Raw genomic sequence first — 9,365 nt, 5'->3', positions numbered from 1 at the left:
AAACAAGTTGTTACACAGGGATACAATTTGGTTCAACATAACATAATGTGATATTTAGGTAATATAATTATTAGAGTCTATTCTTATATGAAAGGTGTTTTGCTCTTCTGTCTGCCCAATATTTCTTCGTTCTTTCAGATATTTTCTTTCTTTTTTCATCTGAGACCACTCTTCCTGTACTCCTTTCATTGATTTTCATTTGTAGTCTGGTTTGCGGGTCTTGCAGCATTCTGGTTTTCTCTGTCTTGTTTTTTAGGTCATCTACTGTAATTTGGAGTCCCATTATATCTTCCTTAATTTATGTGATCTATTTAATGTCGCTCTTGCTATTCCACAATTTTTGTATTATTTTTTTACTAATTCTGTTTTCTGGAGCTCTCATCAGATGTCAAAAGAATGAGATGCGTTTCTTCCTGATCGTGCTCATGACTGATTCTATTTTCTTATATACTGTTTTATTTGATGCTATTCTCCAATGTCCATTTATTTTATACTGTTTATTTATACATGTCCTAATTATTCTTCTTTCTATTTTTAGTATTCTGTCAATTTCTGCTGTATTAGTTGTTTTGAAGATAGTTTCAGCTGCATACGTTATTTCTGGTCGTGTAACTGTTTTATAGTGTTTTAATTATGCATCTATAGATACGCTTTTTTGTTGTATGTAGTTTTGGTAATGTAATTTGCGTAGTTCAGTTTTTTTATTCTATTCTCCCATGATGGCTTCTCATTTACATTGTATGTTATTATTTCACCTGAATGTTTAAATTCATCAACAATTTTGATTTCCTGTTCTCCTATTGTAATTTTGTTTGCAAGTGGTGGATCAGTTAGTATAATCTCCGTTTTTTCAAATGATATTCTAAGGCCTATTCTAAGGCCTTCTTTCTCTGCTATTTCTTGTAGTGATTTCACTTGTTGCCTGGCTTCTTGAACGGTGTTGACTAGGAAAGCAAGATCATCAGCGAATCCCAAGCAGTTTAAGCTAATATCATCTTTTGCACTTCCAATTCTTATCATCTTTGGATTGTCCTTGTACCATTCTCTCATTATGTGTTCCAGTGCACAGTTGAACAATAATGGAAATAGGCAGTCATCTTGTCTTAAGACTGTTTTTATGAGGAATGGTTCCGAAATTTCTCCTCTGTACTTCACTTTTGATTTGGTGTTGGTTAGAGTGAGTTGTATTATTTTAATTAGTTTTGGATGGAGTCCTAGATTTCTTAAAATTTTTAAGGACCGAGCGAGGTGGCGCAGTGGTTAGCACACTGGACCCGCATTTGGGAGGACGACGGTTCAATCCTGTCTCCGGCCATCCTGATTTAGGTTTTCCGTGATTTCCCTAAATCGTTTCAGGCAAATGCCGGGATGGTTGCTTTGAAAGGGCACGGCCGATTTCCTTCCCCATCCTTCCCTCACCCGAGCTTGCGCTCCGTCTCTCATGACCTTGTTGTCGACGGGACGTTAAACACTAATATCCTCCTCCTCCTCCTTAAAATTTTTAATACTGAAGGTCTGTGGAGACAGTTATATGCCTTCTTAAAATCTACAAATGTTATTGTCAGAGGTTAGTTCAGTTTCTTGTAGTATGCCAGAATCAATTTTAAACTAATTATCTGCTCTGCACAGCTTCTCCATGTTATGAAACCTCCCTGATATTCCCCTAACTCCTGTTCTAATTACCCCTTGATTCTTTCATATAGGATCTTGGATAGAATTTTGTATGTGCAATCTAGGAGAGAGATTCCTCTGTAGTTGTCTGGGTTGCTCTTATCTCCGTTTTTGTGTAGTAGGTGGGTGATAACTGTGGTCCAATGTTCGGGGAATCGTTCTGTTACCCAAATTTTTGTTAGAGCCATGTGTAAGGAGGTCTTGACTGTGTCACTTGCATATTTCCACATTTCAACAAAAACCTGATCTTCTCCGCAGATCTAATAAAAAAAGAAATTAAAATCTTATACTGGCCACTAATTTTATAAATCTCGCAGATCAATGGTTATGAATTCTTTTTGGCAGCACGAGAAGTAGCAGTATTGACAGTAATGAAGCATCTATCCTTACAATATATATACAGAGTCGGTTGCGCCGGACTAAATAACACTCACCGGCACAATGGTGGGTTCTGGAGGAAACCACACAAAATACTAGATGACTTTATAATAGCTTGAACAATACGAAGTACTTAACTTTGTAACAGTCCATTCGTACTGCGACAGGAATGTTTGTGGCTTTTTACTGTCACTGAACACTAACGTACCACTTGATACAATTCTGGATAACAGTCTCTTCTGTCAAAGTACAACTGACTATAGATTTTGCTACACCTTTATGTCTGATACGGCTCACGCAGTGCTTAGGATAGAGAGACGGTGGTGTCGTCTTCGCCGATAATTCTAGATTGAACGGAGTAAGCACGCTGCAGCGGTCGCTTGGGGTTTGTCTACACCTACTGCGCTCATTCATTGCTGAGTCTGGCAGCGACTATGCTTTCTTGTTATTCCGTCACAAGGTACCAACTTTGCCTTAGGACCTCGATCTTCAGACGACACCACATAGACGACTGTTACCAACCAATAATTATCGCCATAGCTAAGATTCGAAGGAAACAGAAGCACCACTTCAGAAAGGAGTGAGATTGAGTTTGTAGTCAATTCCTGATATTATTCAACCTGTGAATTATATTAATCAAGCTGCGAAAGTCTCCAAGGAGAAATGTGGAAAAAGAATTTAGGTTCAGGGAGCAGAAATAAAATCTTTGAGACTCGCTGATGACGATGTGATTCTGTCAGAGGCAGCCAAAAACGTGGAAAAACAGCTGAACGGGTTAAGCAGTCCCTTGAAAACAGTGTTTAAGTTAAACATTAACAAATATAAAATAAGTGTAATGGTATGCAGTTGAATTAAACTGGGCGACGCTCAGGAGATCAGATTAGAAAACGAGACCCCAAGAGTAGTAGAGCAGTTTTGCTACTTTGGTAGTAAAATAACTGCTGATGGTCGAAGAAGAGAGGATACAAAATGCAGAATGACTACAGCACGAAAAGCATTTCTCATCAAGAGAAATTTATCAACATCTAATATATATTAAAATGTTAGGAAATCTTTTCTGCCAAGATATATGACTGGAGCGAAGTCTTCTGTGGAAATGAAACAAATGAAACATGAACGGCAAGCATTTCAGACACGGAGAAAACAGAAATTTCTGGAACGTGGTTGTATGAAAGAATGCTGAAGATTAGGTAGGCAGATCGACTAACCAATGAGGATATATTGAATCTAATTGTGAATAAAAGAAGTTTATGATAAAACGTCACTGAAAGAGAGAATCAGCTGTTAGGACACATCCTGAGCCATTAAGGGATCGTCAGTTTGTTAATGGAGAGAAATGGTGGTGCCAAGAAATGTAGGAGACCGACGCTTAAATACTGTAAGCACGTTGAGATGGATGCGTAAGAGGCAGTCAAATAAAAACAGTTGGAAAGGAAACGAGGTAAACGGCTTATTGTTTGAAGTGTAATCGCCGTAACTGATAATACGTTTTTATTGCTGTAAAAGAAGACGATCAGTGCCTTCATCGAAAAATGTTTGTGGTGGCATACGGGACCATGATTGTACTCAAACTTACACCTCTTCTTCCGAAGCAAATGGACGGCCACGAATGACTTTCTTAGGGCTACGAAGATACGGAAATAGCATGGGCGAGATCGGAACTGTATGAGCACTATGCGACTTAACTTCTGAGGTCATCAGTCGCCTAGAACTTAGAACTAATTAAACCTAACTAATCTAAGGACATCACACACATCCATGCCCGAGGCAGGATTCGAACCTGCGACCGGAGCGGTCACTTGGCTCCAGACTGTAGCTCCTAGAACCGCACTGTAGTGTTGAAAGAATAATTGGGTGACGCCGATGTGGTGAAATGGAGTTGCTCAGAGTCGACGAATTTTGGAAGACGATGCTGATTATTCTGCTTGATGGTCAGCTCCAGATAATAGACAGACTGGCGAGATCAAAGTGGACAGTGAATGAAGAATGAGGATAAAGAGCTAAAAGGGGAAGATGTGGAGATGGGGGGAAAATGTCAGGTGTAGGTGGGAGAGGGTTTCAGTAATGCCGTGGCACAGAGTTGCTTTCTGTGAGGTTTGAGGGACCACTCGAAGGTGAGGTCACCTACTCGAAGAAAGAGGATGTGGGAGTGGTTTTGGGAATGTGCGACAGTGGCATTTAAATGTAATACAGAATGGGCTGAGAGGATGACTTGATAGAGGGTATATGGACGCTCAGGTAGGAAGACAATGAAAGGTCAGTGTTGATGAAGCGGATGATGGCCCCAACACTAGGAGTAGGACGTAGGGAGTCGTTGGGTTGTTGTGTCGAAACGGCGGATTTGGGTGATCGTTTCAGGTTTGGAGGGAGGGGTTTGGCTGTACACTTACAGGAGTAAGTGAAATGGGGTTAGCTGGAAGTGTTACAGATGGGTGAGGACTGAAATTTGGGACAGTGTTCTCACAGGCCGTTGGCTTTGTGGTGTCAGTAGATAAAAGGGATTTTGCAATTGGGAACTAAATTTTCATTGCGCATGAGGCATTTGAGGCGATTTTTCGGGATTGGGGAGGTTCTGCTTTGTGTTTACAGTGATAGATGAAGACTCCATTCTGAAGGAGATGATCTGTGGTTAAGGGATCTTCAGAAAAGACATGGATGAGGAATGTAGGTTCAGGATCGTGGTGAACCTGAAGGGCTTTTCAGATTTGGGATTAGAATGTAGTTTCCCCTCAACTTCCACCTCTATTATCTCGGCGTCAACCCCTCGATCACATCAGTGAGAGTAGGTGGGCAGTGGGGCGTGAGAGGTGTTGTGTTGGTTATGTTGTGCTGAGTGGGAGCAGGCAGGCCTGTGATGTGGACCAAGGTGACTGACAGTAGTCTTTGCAGTAAGTAGGTCTGGAAACCGGGATCAGAGGACTTGATGATTACAGAACCTTTGCGGCGTATTAGTTGTGATACTTTCATGTTTGGGAGGTACTTTATTTCAAGGGATAGTGTCTTAGGATTGAGAAATTTTACATCAGAGTGTGACAGAATGAAGTAACGTGTTGGAGTCGATGTTGAGTTTGGATGGAAGTATCCATATTTTGTGGTGTGTGTGGGTCGAGTGGGGCTTCTGAGTGTCAGATATAGGACGAGTCTCTGTACTGGGTGGTTTGCAGGGGTCGTTTAAGGATGGAGTGTTGGAGGATATTAACTGTGGAGTGGGATGGGATTTTGCGTGGCTTTTCTTATTTTCTTTCCTGAAGGTGGTAGGGTTGAAGGTGATGTATATGTAGCTGATGATGTCACACCGTCGGAATATGAGGTTGGGGTGAGTTTGGTTGCTTCTGGAGTAGGTGAGACTGGTACTTCTCTTTCTGGACCCAAATGAAGTTATAACAGTGATATCAATGGAAAAGAGGTAAGGGCTACTGACACTACTGGTTGTTGCAGACCTAACTTTCGTGCAGAGGTAATGGTAATGGCAGCAGTGGCCATGGAGTTGCAGTACATGCTGAAGAGATGTCACCTACAAACGAGTTAATTAAGCCTGGAGATGCCATTTGTGTGAGTGGGACGAAGGATGGTTTCATCCTAGTAGTTGGGAATATGGAAAATGTAGGAAGAGCATGAGGGGACAATGAGTAGGGAGCAAATGAGTAAGTGGTGTTGGGAGGGGACTACAGAAACGCATTGATGATAGTGGACGTAATGGTTGTGGGATGACCTATCTGCGAATGTGGGCAACGACGGTAGTGATAGGCAGACAATGAAACCACAGTGTTTGGCCAATGGAGACGAAGATTGACAGTGAACACGTGGGCTGGCGATCACTGGTGAGGTCTGGCTGCGAGGTATGGTAGGAAAGGCGACGACGGAGAGCGAAAGTGATGATGGACAGCAATACCTACCTACAGTGGTGATGTCGTAGACGGCGACGGCTGGAAACTTTTCCCTCTCGAGGTTCCAAACCTGAGGACAGCCCAGGCACTTGTTATCCCAGGGTGGAAGCGAGGTTCCAACCCTCGTTTGCACTGCGTTAGTTAGCACTTGAGAGCTGATGTTACGCAGTGTCTGGCTCGTATGCGAGAAAAGAGGAGTGAGTTTCCTCGTGGAAGTACGCGAGTACTTTCAGCATTGTTCCATATTTACTAGTGCGCAGCTGCACGGCATCGTAGCGTTCCCGTTTCCTGCCAGAGTGAGAAGTTAAGCGGGGGACCCTCGACGAGTGATATTTCCACACGGTACGCGCGCTGCTCTCCGAGCCACCGTTCGGCTTCTGGGGACAGCAGCAGCCGGCGTTAACTGCCTGCTTTCGCGGCACTTAGATGGCGCGACGATCGTTTTCCGGGCGCCGCGCTCCACAGCAATAACGGCGCGCCTCCTGTCTCTTAATAATCGTGAGTGCAATCTTGGGGGGCGCTTGTAAATGGGAATTATCTGCCCATTCAGGCCGGGGACAATGGCGGCCGTAATCCCAGCGCCGGGCCGGGCGGTCACCCGCTCCGCCCAAAGAGCAAGCCAGCCACCACCAGACAGCCTAATTGTGCGTCGCCGCTGGCCGTTCGCCTTACTGCACCGTGTCACCGTCTCGCAAATAATAGCCACACCTACCGTGCTGCAGGGACCGCTTTCGTTACATTAGCCAGCATGGAAAATTCGGATGGTAGTTGCTACAGGCTACGAAATATCAGGAATTAAGCGTCACGGGCAATAATAATTCTACACACCCTATCTGGTACATGTCCTTCCATAAAGCTTTAATTATCTGCGGTCACATACAAACTCTGCAAGTCATCATAAGTGCATGGCGGAGTGTACCTTACTTTATCCACTCCGAAAAGGAAGGAGAAAAAACGACTGTATCGTTTCCACATGAGCCCTGATTTCTCTTATTTCTCATTTGCTGTCGTTAAACGAGATACACAAGGCGGCGGACTACCATTCATTACACCAAACATAAGTTCTATCCAAGAAATCTTGTATCCTCATACAGTCACTCAAAGACACTTACCTGTACACCACAGTGTCAACAGCAAACAGTCGTAGATTGCTGTGCACCCAATCCATGATATCGTTTGTGTATACGGAGAATAATAGCGGTCCTGATGCACTTTAGGGCTCTCCTGACCCTACCTTTGTCTCCATTGAGCACTCGCCGTCGAGCACAATGTAAAGAGGTATATTACCTAAAATTTCGTCGAGCCACTCACATATCTGAGATCGTGTTCCGTATGCTCGGATCTTCGTTAACAGTCTGTCAAATGATTTTACAATGAAATGAACACCCTTAGCTGCTTACAGGCGTTGACATACGTCAACGGGGACAGATGAAATTGTGTGCCTCGACCGGGACTCGAACCCGGGATCTCCTGCTTACATGGCAGACGCTCTATCCATCTGCGGCACCGAGGATAGCGCATGTCACAAAGAACAGATACCACCTTAGTATAGATGTAGTTAAGGATCACCGGCCACTTGACCATCTTCTGCTTCTGTGCGAATGCACAAACAATGCCAGAACTCTTACGGGAATCGGCAACGCGCCACGAGTAATGAGTAGAATGGGCGGGGGCACTACGAATGTAGTGCGGCACAATACGTTGAGAATGTGGGTTTCGCGGGAGGCGTGCCAGAGATAAATCCCTGCAGTCGCGCTATCCTCGGTGGCTCAGATGAATAGAGCGTCTGCCTTGTAAGCAGGAGATCCCGGGTTCGAGTCCCGGTCGGGGCACACATTTTCATCTGTCCGCGTTGACGTATGTCAACGCCTGTAAGCAGCTAATGGTGTTCATTTCATTGTAATTCCATTCTAACGAACTGCATGGTCACCGATGGTATCTGTTCTTTCGGACATGTCCGAAAGAACAGATACCATCTTAGTATACATATTGTCAAATGATTTCCAGAAATCTATAAATAAGGAGTCTGCGTGTTGCCCTTCATTCACGGCATGCAGATTTTCCTCACAAGTGCCCCTTTCTAAGTCGGTGTTGACTTCTATTCAGAAGCTTTCCTCTCTCAAGAAATTTTTTTCTATATTCCATCTCAGAATATGCTCAAGAATTCTGCAGCAAATCGACGTTAAGGTTATTGATGTGTAATTTTTCAGGTCCTTTCTTTTTGCCTTCGTGTGCACAGGTATCAACTGTGCTTTATTCTAGTCACATGAGACATCCCGCTGGGAGACAGATTCGAAATCAATCGACGTAAGGCGCAAATACCGAATAGTGCATTTATATAACCGAACTAGAATTCCACGTGGATGCATCGACTTACTTATTTTCTTCTCTTTCAGCTACTTTCAACACCAGGAATGCCAGTTTCAATGTCTTCCACACGGAAGTTTGTATAGCCCTCTAATGTTGAAGGTCTGTGAGAACGTACTTCTACATGAATGAGTTTCTAAATGCGGAATTTAAAACATCAGCTTCTTTTTGCTATCTTGCTTTGCCACTCCACCTCGAAAGTACGAAGCCATGACCATCAGATTTGTTAGTAAGGACGTCTGTAGTTGTTCCATTCTATTACAGAAATCGGAAGAAGTCGACTGTCCTCGGCGCGCTCGTGTTTAATGTTCGGCCACTACCAACTTTAGCAATGTAACACAACATCTTGCATATGTAGTGACAGCAAAGCGAGTGTTGTGCCATTTTGTGCTGCGTCTCAAATTTAGCTCCTACTTTGCACGGATTATACTCCAGAAAGAGGAGCTTCGTTGGTCCATATTAGACGGTATCTCAGCTTTGTACATGTGTTTCAATTTCCGTGTTATGTCTTTCGCCTCCGCAGATGTACTCTGTGGTATATGTACTACCATGGAAAAACACAGATGACAACCCCTGTCGCCCGACTTTGCGGGAAAGGAATACGGGCGACATCATGTGTCACTTGCTTTGTGGCAATCTTGCTCACCCTGTTGCCACCTGGCGTGCGCCGCAAGGTCACACGCAGTGAAAAGGGCTTCGGTTGTTGTCTGATATACACGCTGTATTTATTTTTTAGATCTAGTTGCTCACTAGCTGAAAAGATAAATTTTCACAAGCTGTAACATGGTCCCGAATGAAACAGTGACCCGAATATAGAATAAATTTCCTTTACATCTATGATCAGAAATTTTTTGTCATCGGACTATCGGTTTCGGTCTATAATGACCATCTTCAGATTTGTTCAATAAAAGCATCTCCTAATGTACAGCAGCCATAGTGGCATCATCAAATGTTTAACACAATGCTAGTGCTAATTTTGTGTTTACGTGATTTATATACACATATATGTCCTCAGTGCGAGGAATTCTTTACGAAATATATGAGGTTTTCATTGATAAATGT

The 9,365-nt window shown here is 43.4% G+C and overlaps 1 non-coding gene across 1 annotated transcript; it reads left to right on the top strand.

Moving 5' to 3' along the window:
* Positions 1–7,694: 7,694 nt before the first annotated feature.
* On the top strand, positions 7,695–7,768 carry Trnat-ugu (transfer RNA threonine (anticodon UGU)). Its single transcript has one exon. It is a non-coding gene; the product is annotated as a tRNA-Thr (tRNA).
* Positions 7,769–9,365: the final 1,597 nt, after the last annotated feature.

Source organism: Schistocerca cancellata, chromosome 1 (genome assembly GCF_023864275.1).
Source record: "Schistocerca cancellata isolate TAMUIC-IGC-003103 chromosome 1, iqSchCanc2.1, whole genome shotgun sequence".
Lineage (NCBI taxonomy): Eukaryota > Metazoa > Arthropoda > Insecta > Orthoptera > Acrididae > Schistocerca > Schistocerca cancellata.
The sequence above is the reverse complement of the archived record's forward strand: the minus strand, read 5'-3'. Positions and strand labels throughout refer to the sequence as shown.